Below are 17,176 nucleotides of genomic sequence, written 5' to 3'. Positions count from 1 at the left end.
TTGAATCAGGAAGAATCAGAGAATCTGGACAGACAGATTACAACTAATGAAACTGAAGGAGTCATAAAAACTCCCAACAAACAAAAGTCCTGGACTGGATATCTTCACAGGTAAATTTTACCAAACTTTCAAAGAAGAATAATGCTTATTCTCTTCAAACTATTCCAAAAATTTCAGGAGGAGGGAAGACTCTCAAGTTCATTATACGAGGCTAACACTATCCTAATTCCAAAACCAGATAGACACTACAAAGAAAGAGAATTACAAGCCAATATCCCTGATGAACAAGATGCTAAAATTCTCAACAAAATATTACCAAATCAGATCCAGTTTGCTAGGATCCAGCAATACATCCAGCGAAAAGGTCATACACCATGATTATATGGGATTTATTCCAAGGATGAAAGGTTGGTACAATATCTGCAAATCAATAAACGTGATATATCACGTAAACAAAATAAGGATGAAAATCACATGATCATATCAATAGATGCAGAAAAGGCATTTGATATAATCCAGCACACAGTTATGATACAAATTCTCCATTTATGATAAAAAGTGGAAATAGAGGGAACACACTTCAACGTAATAAATGCCATTTATGACAAACCCACAGCCAAAGTCATACTTAATGAGCAAAAACTAAAAGTGTTTCCCTTAAGATCAGGAACAAGACAGGGATGTCCGCTTTCACCACTCTTATTCAACATAATACTGGAAGTCCTAGCCACAGCAATCAGACAAGAAGAAATAAAAAGCATACAGATTGTAAAGGAAGAAGTAAAACTGTCATTATTGGCAGATGACATGATACTGTATCTAGAGAATCCTAAAGATTTCACCGAAAAACTACTAGAACTGCAAAATAAATTCAACAAAGTAACAGGATACAAAATAAATATCCTGAAATCATTTTAATTTTTATACACCAATAATGAACTCTCAGAAAGAGAAACTAAGAAAACAATCCCATTTATAATTACATCAAAAAATAAAGTAAAATACCTAAGAACAAATTTAACCAAGGATATAAAAGACCTATATACAAAAAATTATAAGACACTGGAGAAAGAAATTGAAAAAGATACAAATAAGTGGAAGCATATACAGTGTTCATGGATAGGAAGAATGAATGTCACTAAAATGTCCATGTTACCCAAAGCAATCTATAGATTTAATACAGTTCTTATCAAGATACCACTGGTGTATTTCTCAGAACTAGAACAAATATACCAAAAATTTATATGGAATTACAGAAGACCCTGAATAGCTACAGCAATCTTGAGAAAGAAGAACAAAGTTGGAAGAATCAAGCTAATTGATATCAAACTATATTACAAGGACACAGTGATCAAAACAGCATGGTACTGTCCCCATTCTATCCCCCTTGACCTCTTCTACCCCACACTCACCCCCTGTAATATTTTCAACAACAAAGATAAATTAAAAAACAAGAAAAAACAAACAACAACAAAAAACAACAACACCATGGTATACTGGCATAAAAACAGACATATAGATCAATGGAACAGAATAGAGAATCCAGAAATAAACCCATGCCTTTATGGTCAATTAATATTTGACAAAAGGCAAAAAGATACAATGAGGTGAAGATAGTCTATTTAATAAATGACGTTGGAGAAATTGGACAAATATGTGCAAAAAAATTAAACTAGACTGCCTTCTTATACCATATATTAGAATAAACTCAAAAAGGGTTAGACTTGTGTGTTAGACTTGAAACCATAAAAATCCTAGAAGAAAACATAGGCAGTAAAATCTCAGACATTTCTTGTAGCAATATTTTTTCTAATATATCTCCTCAAGCAAGGGAAACAAAAGAAAAAAACAAATGTGACTACATCAAACTAAAATTTTTTCACAGCAAAGGAAACCAGCAGTAAAACAAAAAGATAACCCAGTGAATGGGAGAACATATTTGCTAATGATGTATCTGATAAGGGATTAATATACAAAATTTATAAAGAACATATAAAACTCAACACCAAACAAACAAAAAACAATCCAATTAAAATATGGGCAAAGGACCTGAATAGACACTTCTTCAAAAAGAACATACAGATGGCCAGTAGACATATGAAAAGATGTTCAATGTCACTAATCATCAGAGAGATGCAAATTAAGACCACAATGAGATATCACCTCACACCTGTCAGAATGTCTACCATCAATAAATCGACAAACAAGTGTTAGCGAGAATGTGGAGAAAAGGAAACCCTCATGCCCTGCTGGTGTGAATGCAGATTGGTGTAACCACTGTGGAAAGCAGTATGGATTAATTTTATCAGAATAGAAATGTGCCTTAAGGAAAAATCAGCAATATTTTTTTGACATATATGTGTATATATGTGCATGTATTTGTGGTTTGAACCACAATTATTAAACCATTTTTACAGTTTGTTCTGTCATACAACTGAAGGCCATATGTTTAGTCACAGTTTATGACAGATGACTTTCTTTTACAGTTTCTGACAACACCCTTAATTCTAGCCATATTTGTCACAAATTTATTATCATGGACAGAAAAACAAGTCAGAGTACAAGGAGACTGGGCCAATAACATCATCATTTGCACTTTCATGGCAAGTCTTAAATTGTGCTCAGATATTTCCATTTATCATATGCCCAGGTTATATTGTCAATATAATCCTACATTGTATCAAGGTTAAAAAGAAAGGAGGTGGTTTTCAAGTGGCTATATATATGAAATGTATATAGTGTAAATGACTCCTGGAATTGTCTAAATAAAGAAACTAGAGAATAATGACTCATTTATTCTGGCAAAACCTTACCCGTCTCTCAGAACCCAGATTAGAAATCATTTGCTTTGGGAAGCTTAACTAATCTATTGTCCACTTACTCCCACCTGTAGTTGATTTCCTTTCTATTGTGATACCTCTATGTATTTTTAATGACTCTTGTACTTACCCCATCTATTGTAATTTATTTACATATTTGCTTGTCCTCTTAGATCATGAGCTTATGATAGGGGTGAATTTTTATTTCTCCAGCTTCCAGCTCAATGCTTTGTACATTGAAAACGTTCATTAAAAGTGTGTTGATGCATATTGCTAAGTGAAAGAACCAAGTTTGAAAAGGCTATACACTGTATCATCTCAAATACATGACATTCTAGAAAAGGCCAAACTACAGAGACAATAAAAAGATCAGTGGTTGCCATGGGTTTGGGTGGAAGGGAAGAGGGATGAATAGGTGAAACACAAGAAGATTCTTAGGTCAGTGAAACTATTCTGTATGATACTGTATTGGTGGATATATGACATGTGTTTGTCAAAACACATAGAATTGTTCAACACAAAGAATGAGCGCAGTGTATACTATGGCCTTTAGTTAATAATAATGTATCAGTATTTGGATCACCAACTGTAACAAATGTACCACAGTAATGCAAAATAATAATAAGGGAAATATGCAGGTTGGGGGAGAGGGGAGGGTACTTGGGAGCTCTGTACTTTCTGCTCAGTTTTTCTGTAAACCTAAAATTGTTCTAAAAATTCAGGTTAATGCACCTAAGAAATGTATTGAAAAATAAACGATTTAGAGGACCAGATTTTATTTTAAGTTACTGAGCAAGGTTAATTTTTTTCTTGAACATTACAACTGGCATTCGAGTATTTAAAAACTCTAATGTCAGCATATTAAATTTGTTCAAGCTGTAGTTTGAATTTCTCAGATTGTTTACACTTCTGACACACTGCCAATAATCATTACTTGGCAAGGCAAGTATCTCCTTAGGGAATCTTCCCGACGTCTAAACATACTTTGGGCTGTCAACAGCCATACTCTGTTTGCTAATGTTAAAAGCTTTTGTGCGTATAAAGGAAGGGCTTGGTGCGCAGTACTGGCATTTACTTGAGGATTCCATGTGGAATTTTTATGACATGAATTTCTTACACCAATAGACTATAGTGAAATAGTATATTTTTAACTCAAATCTGTAATGCTTAGTTTATTTTCTCAAGTTAAAGTTTTAACCCCGGCCAGGTGGCTCTGTTGCTTGGAGTGCCATCCTGTACACAAAAGTTTGCAGGTTCGATTCCCAGTCAGGGCTCATACCTAGGTTGCAGTTTCCATCCCCTGTTGGGGCTCAATGGGAGGCAACCAATCTATGTTTCTCTCTGGAGTCGATGTTTCTTTCTCTCTTTCCCTTCCTCCCTCTCTAAAAAAATCAATAAAAAAATCATATCCTCAGGTGAGGGTTAAAAAAAAAATAAAGTTTTAAAATATTGCCCCAATATTTACTTTCTACTACTGTGTACTCAATACTATAAAACTCAAAGCTATTGATATAATTAAATCTTTTAAAATTATATGTTAACTAGAACCTCTTGTTCTTCCAATAAATGTTTATCTTTTAAAATTACATATTAACTTCCAGGCCACATGTGAGGAGCTAGGAATATAACATAGAATCACATTGTTCCTACCTGTAAGGAGTTGGTGCTTTCCTGAGTGAAAGGGACAAGTGAACAGATAAGTATAATACAGTACAATTATTTCTACAATAATGGGTAAGTTTAAGGTTATTGGTGAGTAGAAATTGTCCACAAAACTATTGCTTTTACTGTCAGTCTAAAGATATTGCAGAGTTAAAATAGACTGGATAGGAAAAACGATTAGAAAAGGAAAGAAAAGATGAAGAAATAATAAGGACACTGCCATGGTGTCTGCCTTGGGGATGTGGGGAGGTAGAGCCGCGATTCAGAGAGATAGCGGGTGGCAGGGGGGCCTCGTTCTGTGGGCCACTGGAGGCGAGAGGGGAGGGTGATAAATATACATATGAAATTTCAGGGGCAAGGCCTGGGCTTTAGATTTGAGATCTACATTTAGATAAAACTGATGCCATGGAAATGAATGTGCAGATTCAGGGAGTCTGTACAGTGTGTGGAGATACAAGAAAACATTAATGTTTAGAAGTTGACATCCACAGGTTAACAGAAGAAGAAGACCTTGCAAAGAACCCTGAAAAAAAACCCAACAGCAAAAACATAGAGCGCAAGGTCATAAAAGTCAAGGCAAGAAAATGTTTCAAAAAGAGGTAGAGAGGATCAGGTGGGGATAAGTAAAAGGTACTAACACTAACAAAGTATCTTTGTCACCAAAATGAGTCCTTTGTTACTTAGACATTGCAGCATGGGCATTGTCATTATCGTAAGAGAAAAATTAAGATGATTCTGTTTCTTCTCCCTATTCTTGGTGCCTTGCTCGGTGTCTATCATCTATTCAATCATAAAAAAATATTTGTGAAAGGCCTATTATGTCCCATAAAATGGAGTTCTTTAGAAAGAGTAAGTTAACTCTTGGAGGTGCTTGGGATACATCAAAAACAAAACAGACCAAAACTTCTGCACTGGAAGTGGAAAAAACAAACAAACAAAAATCAAGTAAGTGAAAGGGAAGCCAAATTTTAATGGATTGAAGAATGAATGTGAATGATGAATTTGAGATAATAAATATACACCAAAAGCAAAATAAATCAAATTACATAGCAGCAGGCTATTTATTTTAATCAACAGAAAAAATTGAAAATTGTTTACATGCCATAGGACTGATGCTAGTAGAAAAAGAAGAACTGAAGATAAAGGGGAAGAGACCAGATAAATGGTGAAATAGTATTCCCATGAAGAGGGAAGAGACTAGATTTCAAAGTACAAATGGAAAGATTAGAATTATGTCAAAGATATGACATAGCTAGCATGATCTGGAAGCAAGGAGAAAGGAGGCAGAGTCACAGGTATGTTGATAACAAGTGGAGGAAATTCACTTTATACTTTCAGTAAAAAAATCTTCTGGCAGTGAAAGGGGAAATAGAAATAAAGGAATTAGAAGAGAGTTTTAATGTTTAAATTAGCTATAGTAGGGCATGAGAGAAAACAACAGAGAGGGCCACTCTTATCATGACAGTCTATGGTTTGCCTTCACAGTGCTCTAGCAGCCTAAGTTTGAAAATAGAGAAGGTGGACAGATTTGTCAGTGTGGATCCAATGGATGAAAAATAGCACCAAGGTAATTGGCAAGAGAGTAATGCAAATAACAGGTTGTGGAATCTAGAAAAGCCAAGGAGTGCAGAAAAGGCAAGAGAGGCCTGATAGGTAAGAGGTAGAATGCCCAACTATCTGGAGGTCTAAAGTTTAAAAGCCTCAAAAATATTATAATAATACATTTTGATTAATGAGTGCCTAAGTAAGGGGGAAAGTTCAAAAGTACAAACTGAATATTTATTTGAAAAAAAACAGTTTTATAGCAGAATATTTTGAACAAATATTGATTTAACTATTTTCCATCATATCTTAAATAATTTTCAATATTTTACTAGGTTTTTAAAATTAGTTCACCAAGAAATCCAGGTACGTTCAAAGAAAATGGTGGACTTCTTTGGAGTTGCTGAACATAGAAACATTTAGAAGAAGAGTATTGATTTGTTGAGTTAGGTAAAGTTTTACAGAAAAAAAACCCAACAGGACACGATTGGATATAACATTGTACTGATTCTTTTGTGTTCATTCGTCAGGGCAGAGAAGTAAAAGCAGAAGTTCAGCAGCAAAGTCAGAAGGAGAGCAGACACATGGTAGGGAGAGATTAATTTAATATTTGCCAGCAATTCTCAGGGAGATAAAAGGAGATGAGAAAAGGGATCTGCTTTAGTTCACTTTTGTGAAACAGTAGACTTTATTTTTTAGAGCAGTTTTAGGTTCACAACAACAAAAAAGAACACAAGGTTTCGAAGTTTCTCATATACCCTGTACCCTCCCCCTCTCGCCTGGCCTCCCTCACTGTAAACCAGAGTATACACCAGAGTGGGGAACTTGCTCCAGTTGATGAACCTCCACTGACATATCATTACCCACCAAAGCCATAGCTTACATCAGGGTTCACTCCTGGTGTTATGCACAAGTGTATAACGACATATATCTACCCTGTATATGTCGTTCTGTATAACGTACAGAATCGTCACTGTCCTAAAAAAATGCTTGCGCTGCCTTTTTTATTCCTCTCTCCCCACTAAGGCCTGTCAACCACCAATCTTTTTACATCTCCATAGTTCTCCTTTTCCAGAATGTCATGAAGTTGGAATTATGCAACATGCAGCCTTTTCAGATTGGCTACTTTAACTGAGTAATATACATTTAAATTCCTCCAAGTCTTTTCATGGCTTGATAGCTGATTCCTTTTCAGCACTGAGTAATAGTCCATTTTCTGGATGTACCACAGTTTATCCATTTACCCACTAAAGGACATCTTGGTTGCTTCCAAGTTTTGGCAATTATGAGTAAAGCTTCAGTAAATATCTGTGTGCAGGTTTTTGTGTAAAAATATCTTCAGCTCCTTTGGGTAAATACCAAGGAGCACAATTGTTGGGTCTTATGGTAAGAGTATGTTTAGTTTTGTGAGAAAGCACTAAACTGTCTTCTAAAGTGGCTGCACCATTTTGCATTCCCACCGGCAGGGAATGAGAGTTCCTGTTGCTCTACAGCCTCGCCAGAATTTGGTATTAGTGTTCTGGATTTTTGCCATTCTAACAGGTGTGCAGTAGAATCTCATTGTTGTTTTAATTTGCATTTCTCTAATGATATATGGCGTGAAGAAGCTTTTCATATGTTTACTTGCCATCTGTGTAGCTTTGTTAGTGAAGTGTCTATTAAGGTATTTGGACCAGTTTTTAGTTGGGTTGTTCATTTTCTTATTGTTAAATTTTTAAGTTCTTTGTAAATTTTGGATTGCAGTCCTTTATCAGATGTGTCTTTTGCAAATATTTTCTCCCAGTCTGTAGCAATAATAATAACAACAATGAAGATAATGCAGTATTTTGTAACATGGAGTATTGAGAAAAACATTTTCTGGCATTATTCTGCAACTGAACTATTACACATTAGCCCTGTTAAATTTGAATTATGATGGTTATACTGTACTTATGTAAGCGAATGTCCTTGCTTCTGGACCCAAAATATTATGGGATGATGGGTCATTATGTCCAAAACTCACTCTCAAATAATTCTGGGGGGGAAGAGTTCCTTGTATTATTTTTTGAACATTCTCTAAGTTTGAGATTATTTCAAAATAAAAAGTAATGTAAAAATCTTACTAAGGGAACTCATAAATCACATGTGTAACATTACAGCTCACTGGCACGATTGACAGGCTGTATCTCTGTAAATAATTTCATATATAGTAAACTGAAGTATATTTTTTAACTATGCATCTTGCCAGTATGTTTCCACTTTCAAATGCTGAATAAACTCAGTGTTTCATAAGGCCACATACTGTTTTACCAAATGTAAACATAACTATATATATTTGTATACTCTTCAAAGGCAGATTTGGAATTTGTTAGTTTATTAAAAACCAAAAATGGGCATTCCATTTACTAAAAACACTTTATGTTTACCATTTACTTTGTGCTTTTTACTGGAAATGTAAATTTCTAAAAAGAAAAAGAGAGACCGATTAATAATGAAATTCTATGTCATGTGACTATTATACCTTTACCATTTTGATGCAGTTGTGTATCTTTTTGAAACTCATTGAAATTTACAAAATGTTAACTTTAAAAATAAAGTTACTAACCCACACTTTTTCCTCATATGCCTTTCTGCAATCTAGACTTGTTTTGCCTACCTGATTTTTTGGACTGGAAATTACATTTGATTAGTTTGGCATGAGAAATTCTTATTGAACCCAGGCTGGCTCCTAGTGGTAACCATTTGCCTCACTAAGAGCTCAAAAATAATTGGTTCAATATTCAAGCATAAAATTATGTTGAAGATGGATGTCAAAGTCATCTCACTACAACTTCTGGAATTTATCTATGCTAACCTCTTCCCCTACCCCACTCCCCCCCACCCTCATTCTTGACCTGTCTTTTGAAAACATAGCCATTTGTGCATCTCTGGTCTTCTGGCACCTGTCACATTCTCCTCTGAGTTTGTTCACAGCAGCTCTTCAATCACAAAAGAAAGTGCTTAGACATTGAAGAATGTGTAGATTAATAATTAACTCATTTTAAAAGTATCCAGGTGATGCCTTTAAATCTTCTAAACTTCTTGTGATCTCCAGAACAAGTCTGCTTTGTTCTTTCTAGTTCAAATAATGTTCTCCTGGATAAAAAGACTACAAACAAAATGGCATCATGAAAGTATGGTATTAAATATTCACTATCATCTGTTACATCAGCGACTCTAGCTACTCTCCACATTTATATGAATTTTTATATTATATATTTATATTTTACATATTATATATTTATATGTACATAAATATATGTAGATAAATGTATTATATATATATGTTTTATATACACGTCTGTTTTCATTTTGTTTTGCTTCACATATTTTAAAGAGCATTTTCATTACCTACTGCATGATTTTGAAATCAGTTCCTGATGGACTGCTCACCATAAGGCTCCAGATCTTGGGTGTTTCTTTTCATTCTTCTGCCTGTCTGCACACAGCCGGCTCTCCTATTATCTTCTCAACTCTATGTCCTTTCCTCGGGGGCTTCCTTTCCCCGCTGGAAGTCATAGAATCCGTCTCCTCCCCGACCCGTGTCGCTTTAACTCAGTCGTGTTTTATTGCATTTGTACCACTCCCTGCAATAATTTTTTTTCTATCTCCATCAACTAGAAGAGAAGCTCCATGAAGGGAGGGATGCTGGTGTCACCGCGGTGCTTGCTATTGACCCACGCGCATGATCAGTACAGGTAAGTGCCTGTCGAAAGCGGTGCCAACATTCACAACATTAACCGGCACAGCGGGCGCCGACCAGTCGGAAGGGCTGCCCCGTGCGCGCAACGGGCCTTGGCTCTACTGAGCGCTGGCCTTAGTTGATGAATAAGTGAACCGAAGCTTACGTCATCTGCTTCCTGGCCAGAAACTAATTACTGCTTTTCCTATTGCCTCTTTTAAATTTTATTTTAGAATACTTTTCAAATTTGTACCTATAGTAGCGATGACTTTCGGTTGTAAAGCAGAACTTTATTATTGCAAATCTCACAAATAATTCCAATAATAGTTCTTTATATTGACGCCTACTTATGTGATCTTTCTGTTATTTTCTCTGAATTTTCTATAATCTGGTTATTGAAAGATGAATTCTAATTTCAGCATTTCTTTTTTTTGGGCCAATATGAATGCCAAGATGCCAAATTTATTATATAGTCTCAGTATACAAATCAGTTCTTTCTTTTGGATTAGAACTCAGTACAGGTATACTATTTCTGTTTCACTTCATCTCTCTTCAGGGACTCAAAGCTGACAAGAAAGTAAGTCTTTTTCTCATGCTTTGCTCTTTCCGTTGAAAATAGACAAAATATACCACCCCCGTCGCCTGCTCTATTCACATCCACCAAGTAATAAGTTGTTTAAAGTCAGAATTTATTTCTTCATTTTTTAAAAATCCCTGCTACCAGTCACGTTGACTATAAGTGGGAGAAGTAACTTGAAATTAAACTGAGTTGATTTATCCAAATTGGATTTCAATATGTACTGTACTGTAAGAATTTCACTTTTTTCCCCTTCCCTCTTGTCCTAAATAATTTCTTGTTTTGATTCTTGAAATTTCAACTGCGCCTATGCTGCCTACTCCCCTGGCCCTGCTCTCAGATCTGTTTCTTTAATACAAGGGCTACCCTGCTGCTGCCATGTTCCAGCCTGACTGCCATCTACTAGTTCCCAGCAACAATTGCCATTATGTTTACCTACTTATGGCGAAATTTAAATTTGACTTTATTCATTACTCACAATGACTCACATTTTCTCATGGGTTTTTTGGTGTTTGTTTTTTTAATCCTCACCAAGGATGTGTTTTTCCATTGCTTCTTCAGAGAGATTGGAAGGATGAGAGAGAGGGGGAGAGAAACACTGATGTGAGAAAGACACACAGATTGGTTGCCTCCCTCATGCACCCCAACCAGGGCTGGGGATCGAGCCTGCAACCGAGCCTGCATGTGCCTTGGCTGGAATCGAACCCGGGACTCTTCAGTCTGAAGGCCGACTCTCCAACCACTGAGAAACCTGGCTAGGGCTAGTGTTTTTTGTTTGTTTCTTTTTGTTTGTTTGTTTTTCTGTTACTTTCACTTAAGAATTACCAGAAAACCCTTCCAAAGTACATGGGCTTTAATTGTCCCCAACTATTTTCCCTTTCCTCAAATCCTTTTGCTAAAATCCAGTCTTTTGAAATGTGTTCCCACTTTGCCACGAACTTCCTGGGATCAACAAACATTTAACCATCTTCCCAGTACTGTGCTAGATACTTTCACAGCCATCTTATCCCCTGCCCTTCCTGCTGACATTGTTATAGAAACTGTTATCCCCTTCTCAGATTTTACACAACTGAGCCGAGAAGGATTAAGTGTCCTGCCTCCTGTTACACACTGGTAAGTGGTAAGCTGGGATCCGTGTCTACTGCTCTTTCCATTCAGGAAGACTTACCTTTCCCTTCTCCTTTCTCAAATTCATTCCAGGAAAATCTTGCTACTCAGCACCACCTAACCATACTCAATGCCCAGGATCTTATTCCTACCATACAATTCTAAATATTGCCTAAGTAATATCAACGATGTCTTCTAGAAATGTTACTCAATTCCAACACAAATCAGAAAAAAAATTGTAGTGGGTAATGAGCGTCATAAAATGTGGCAGACTTTCAAATGTGCAGCAGAATAATATAGTGATGATGCGCAGGGTGAGGTCCTGTTGGTCAGCTCTGCCATTTACTAATGGTGTGCAGGGGGACGGTTGACTAAATATCTCTAAGCCTCACTTTCCCCTTCTGGAAATCAGAAGAAATTGTAGTTGCAATCTCATAGCATCATTTTAGGGGGCTAAACGAGATAATGTGTGTAAACCTCTATAGTGCCTATTATGGAGCAAGCCCTTGATAAATAACTACCGTCTTCACTATCACCCCCATCATTACCACTATTTTGGGAACATGCTCCAGGAAACGAATGCACATCTATTTAACCATGGCAAGCCACTCTAACCCCGAACTCCACAACACACTCCTCTTCCTAGTCTAATGTGAGGTTTCTGGGTAACTTTCAGTACCCATAAATCCCATCATTCTCCTCAGGAAGGCAGCATAAAATGTACCCCCTGGAATAGTGGATCTGGCTTCTAAAAATCTCCCAGAACAAACAGTGCTTCCCTGTCCTGCTCTCATTCTTTGTTTCCTATTTGCAAGGAATTCTAAGCCTGGCATAGAAAAAGTATGGGTGGAGAGGGGAGGGGGGGGAGAAGTGGGGGGACTGGGGAAGGGAGAACAAGCCGCTTCCTTAGAGAGATACATGGGCTCTCTTATTAACCCAAGCCCTAACGTTACAGATGAGGACACTGAGGATTTGACTTGCAGATGCCCACATGGCTCGATGGCATCAGCCTATATTAGGGCAAATTCCCTTTGCTTCCAAGTCACAGATTCTAGAAGCTCTGAATCTGGTTTTCTGTTATGTATTCTAACTCTCAGGACCAAAAATAGATGCACTGATGAAAGTTTATTGACCTTAATTTATAAGGGCTATTAAATTTACTACCTTCAAAACCCTAAGAATTTATGAAACATGGAAAATGATGTCTCTTCAATGCCTAGGCAAGGACCTGCTGAAAGTTTGCAGCACCCTCTGCCCTCCTCTCTGGACTGCTCCTAAACATCTGCCAGGAGTCAGAAGAAACAGCATGGCCTGCAGGAGCCTTCTCTCTCCTCACCCCACCTCCCTCCAGTAAGTGTCTCTGACTCACACTCCCGTATACCTGCCTGTGTCCAAATTATTGTCTGCCTCCCAGCCAGCTTTGGTTACAAGTGCTATTGCGTAGGACCATCTGTTTTATTTACTGCATGGCTTCATGTCCTAGTGCAGGACATATCTTCGGTGCTCAAGAAACATTTGTTGAATCAATTGTACAAATTATATATGCTTAACATGTGAAATAGAAGTTACTTTAGAGCAGTTGTTCACACCTGATGCCAGACGATGTGGGAGCCCAGGGTGTGGTGATTATTCAGAGGTTTCTCACTCGCAGTCCCTAGGTTACCTGCAAGAGAAAAATTTCTCCCCCTACCCCCAAACCCTGTCGTACATCACTGCCACGTGACCATTTGGCAGAAATAACCTTGGCCATTCAATTCTGTTCCCATTTCCTGTGCCTTCCAGTTCTTACCATTCACAGGAATGTGATGTCTTGTCAGTTACAGGTCTGGCTTAATCCTTAATGCATTTATAAGGGCCCCCAATATAGTTTAGTCAATAAACAGACTTCCATTTCCAAATTGGAAAACCTATCTGTTATGAGATGAACTGTGCCTCCCACCCCCAAATTCATCAGTTAGAGGCCTAACCCTGGGGACCTTGGAATATGACTGTATTTAGAGATAGGGCCTTTAAAGAAGTGATTAAATTAAAATGAGGCTGTTAAGATGGGCTTTACTCTAATCTAACTGCTGTCCTTATAAGAAGAGGAAATTTGAATAGATAGGAAGACACCAGGAGCTCACACACACAGGGAAGTCCACGCGAGGACATAGCCAGAAGGTGGCCATCTGCAAGCCAAGGAGAGAGGCCTCAGAAGAGACCAAACCTGCCAACGCCTTGATCTTGGACTTTCAGTTTCCAGAACTGTGAGAAAATCAATTCCTGTTGTTTAAGCCACAGACTCTATATTGTGTTGTTAAGGCAGCCCTAGTAGACGAATATATGAAAAGTTAAAATACCTCACCTCTTCTGTGGAGCTAAAAATCTCTCCTTATCATCATTGTTTTTCCATTGTTGACTAAGTGTTTATCTCTGAACCTAAAAATAAATATAAACATTAAGGAAAAACATAATAGTAATAATTTATTGATCACGAAACAGTGCCAGGCACTATACTGGGTGTTTCATGGAATGTCAATTTATTCCCCACTTAAGAGCTCAGGAAACTTAGGACCACAAAGGTTGATCAACCAGACCACAATCATCTAATCAGCCAAGAGGAGAGACTGCACTTGAACGTCATTTGTCTAAGACAGTGAGTGTGGTAGAAACAGCAAAGGCTTTGGAACCACATGAAGTGGGTTTGAACCCAGGTTTGTTGCTAAATTTCAAAGTGTGACCTTTGGATAAGTCACTTGTCTTCCATAAGCCTCAGTTTCAGCTCTAAAAATAAGAATAATAATATTTACCTTGCAGGGCTGAAAACGATTACATAAGATAACATGCAAAGAAACAAGAATATAGTAAATATTCAAGAACAGTCAGCTCCTCTGTTGTAACTTGTGGAGGCAAAGCCAAAACAAGAACCCTAGACCCCAATACTAGCATAAGGTGCCTTATGTATGCAGGGCTTTCTGGTTTCAATAAGAAAAAAAGCCTATTTCCATATTGATTTATCTGTGATTACTTAAAAATTAAATAAGCTTATACTCATCAGGTAACTAATGTATCTTCCTGAGCTGGGCCTGTGACTAGGTGATATTTGGGATGCCTGTGCTCACTCCTGGGCACAGGCTGAAGGAAAATCAGGTTAGAACTGGCCTATCTTAGTAGGTCAGAACTGAGTCAACTAAGAGGTATGTGTGTGTGAAAATATATATTTGATCAAGAAATTCTGATTTGAATTTGTCTATTTTTAACTTGTATTTCTTAAAGAAATCACTATTTAATCATGGCCAAAAGTACTGCTCAGCTACAATGATCTCAAAATAAAAAGGTTAATTTTTAAAAAAAGGAAAGAAGTACTACTCAGGAGTCAGTCACACGTTGAGTCAAAGCCACCTCCTTCAATACCAGCCCAACTCCCTAACCTCCTCAAACCTGTTTGCCTCATCTGTGAAATGGCCCCAATAACAACTACCTCACAGTGAGGTTGTAAATAGTAAATGCAATTATATATGCATAGTGCTTGGTGATAATACCATTTACATAACATTTACTACATGCCAGAAATTGGACTAAGCACTTGACTTGTTAGAATGGCTGTTATCAACAAGACAAGTAATAATAAGTGTTGAAGAAACTGTGGAGAAAAAGGAATCCTCATTCACTGCTGGTGGGAATGCAGACTGGTATAGCCACTATGGAAAACGGTCTGGTGGTTCCTCAAAATATTAAGAATAGAGTTACCATATGACCCAGCAATTCTTCTTCTGGGTATCTACCTGAAAAAATTTGAAAACACTTATTTACAAAGATATATGCACCTCTATGTTCATTGCAGCATTATTCACAGTGGCCAAGACATGGACACAACCAAAGTGTCCTTCAATAGATGATTGGATAAAGAAGATGTGGCACATATGTCCAATGAATTTTTTTTTCAATCTTACTTTTAAGTCATGTTAAAAGGGAAACTATAGTATACAGGAAATCTCACCATCTAGTTCAAATTTTCCAACTTCTCTTGATTGAACATCCATCTCATGTTTATCTGAACTTTATTCATCAAGTACAAGCACATACTTTGTGTTGGGTGCTGGAGACATTCAGAAATAAAGACACAGCTCTCCTTGAAGACACTCAGAGATAGTGACGTAATTACAACAGTGTGATCAGTGTATCCATTGTAGAGTTGTTTGGTTTTTTTTCTGTGTGTTTTTAATTGTTCAAAATATTACAGATGTCCCCCTTTTCCCCCTTTGACCCCTTCTACCTGGCACCCACTCCCTGCCCCAGGCCTCCACCACACTCTTGTCTGTCCATGGGTTATGCATACATGCATATAAATCCTTTGGTTAATCTCTTCCCCTTCATCTTCCCTCTGAGATTTGTCAGTCTGTTCCATGTTTCCATGTCACCGAATCTATTTTGTTCTTCAGATTACACTGCAGAGTTTTCACAGCTGAGTTGGAAGACAAGTGAAGAAAGTGGGAGGTAAAGGATAGTCAGGTGAGCAGATGCTGTAGGACAAAGGCCTGAGGGTGGAAGAGTGGGGTAGGTTTTAACCAACATGGTTTCCTAGCATGTAAAGAGGGACTAGGGCAAAGACATGGGGCATAGAATGCCTCACAGGCAATGCCCTAGAGCTTAAATATTTTAAGGATTTTAAAAATGACAATGTCTAAATGTGATCACACCTATGTTCTAGAATATTTACTTGGAGGACTGTGGAAATTGAATTGGATTTAAGAAATTTGGGGGCAAGAAAGCAACTCAGAAGGCTAGCTGCTATTACTATCATCACAGGAGAGTGAGGGCCTGAATAGACAATGGCAGTGGGAACTGAGAAGAAAGAAAAGGGGTAAGAGGCACAAACTATGCCTTAGATTCCAGTCTTTTCTATGTGCTGAAAACAAACACAATAAAATAACAACAATAACAAAAACTCTGTCTCACATTTTCCTCCATCTCATATGTATTTTATATTAATCCAGAAGTAATTAGTTATAACAAATATTCTCTGTGCCATCTAAATTTACCAGCACTAATTATTGTCATGAAAAATTCAAAGCATTTCTTTTTCTATCTTTTTCCTTATGTTCATCAGAGTATTTTGCATCATTAACGGCTCCTTTCTTCTTGAAACTATTTCCCCCACATGTGCTGCAGTGCTTTGCTCTCCAGACACGTTCCCATGTCACTCTAAAGGTCCCTTCTGTCTCTTCTGTTAGTTTTCCCCGATAAGGAAACCGTTCCTTCTCTTCTATGTCTTGTGTGTGTGCTAGAGGCATTGGATGCTGTTTGTTCCCTCTTCTTTTTTGACCCTGCTCTTCTCTTTCAACGATACCTCAACTTACTCTTCGCATTACAATTCTAATTATCATCATAGAAAATAAATATCTCCCCTTGTCTTAACTTCTCAATATTATTTTTTCAAGACTCACTTTCAAAGCAACTTTGAGGACCTGCTTCAGTGGCTTACTGACAACATATGTCTCTCTTACACAGGGTCCCCAAACACGCCGTCCCTGCTGAGCCAATCACCGTGGCCCTGTGTCCTGTAAGCAGCCAAACGTACAGAGAGGTCGCCTCCCCAGCTGCTTAGATTTCTTTGTTCATGAAAATAAATGCCAACGGGTATTAAGCTTACAGAAATAAAGTTGAAGATTGGAGGTGGGGGGGGGGAGTTAACAAGAAAAAAAGAAAATGAAAAAGTGACTGGATCAGCGAAACAGCCTGGCTGAGTGCAGCTCACACACAGTTTCCACCCAAGTTCCTGGAGCACGG

This window comes from Miniopterus natalensis, chromosome 4, assembly GCF_054644295.1.
Source record: "Miniopterus natalensis isolate mMinNat1 chromosome 4, mMinNat1.hap1, whole genome shotgun sequence".
In the NCBI taxonomy this organism is placed as follows: Eukaryota; Metazoa; Chordata; class Mammalia; order Chiroptera; family Miniopteridae; genus Miniopterus; species Miniopterus natalensis.
Note: the sequence above shows the minus strand (reverse complement) of the source record.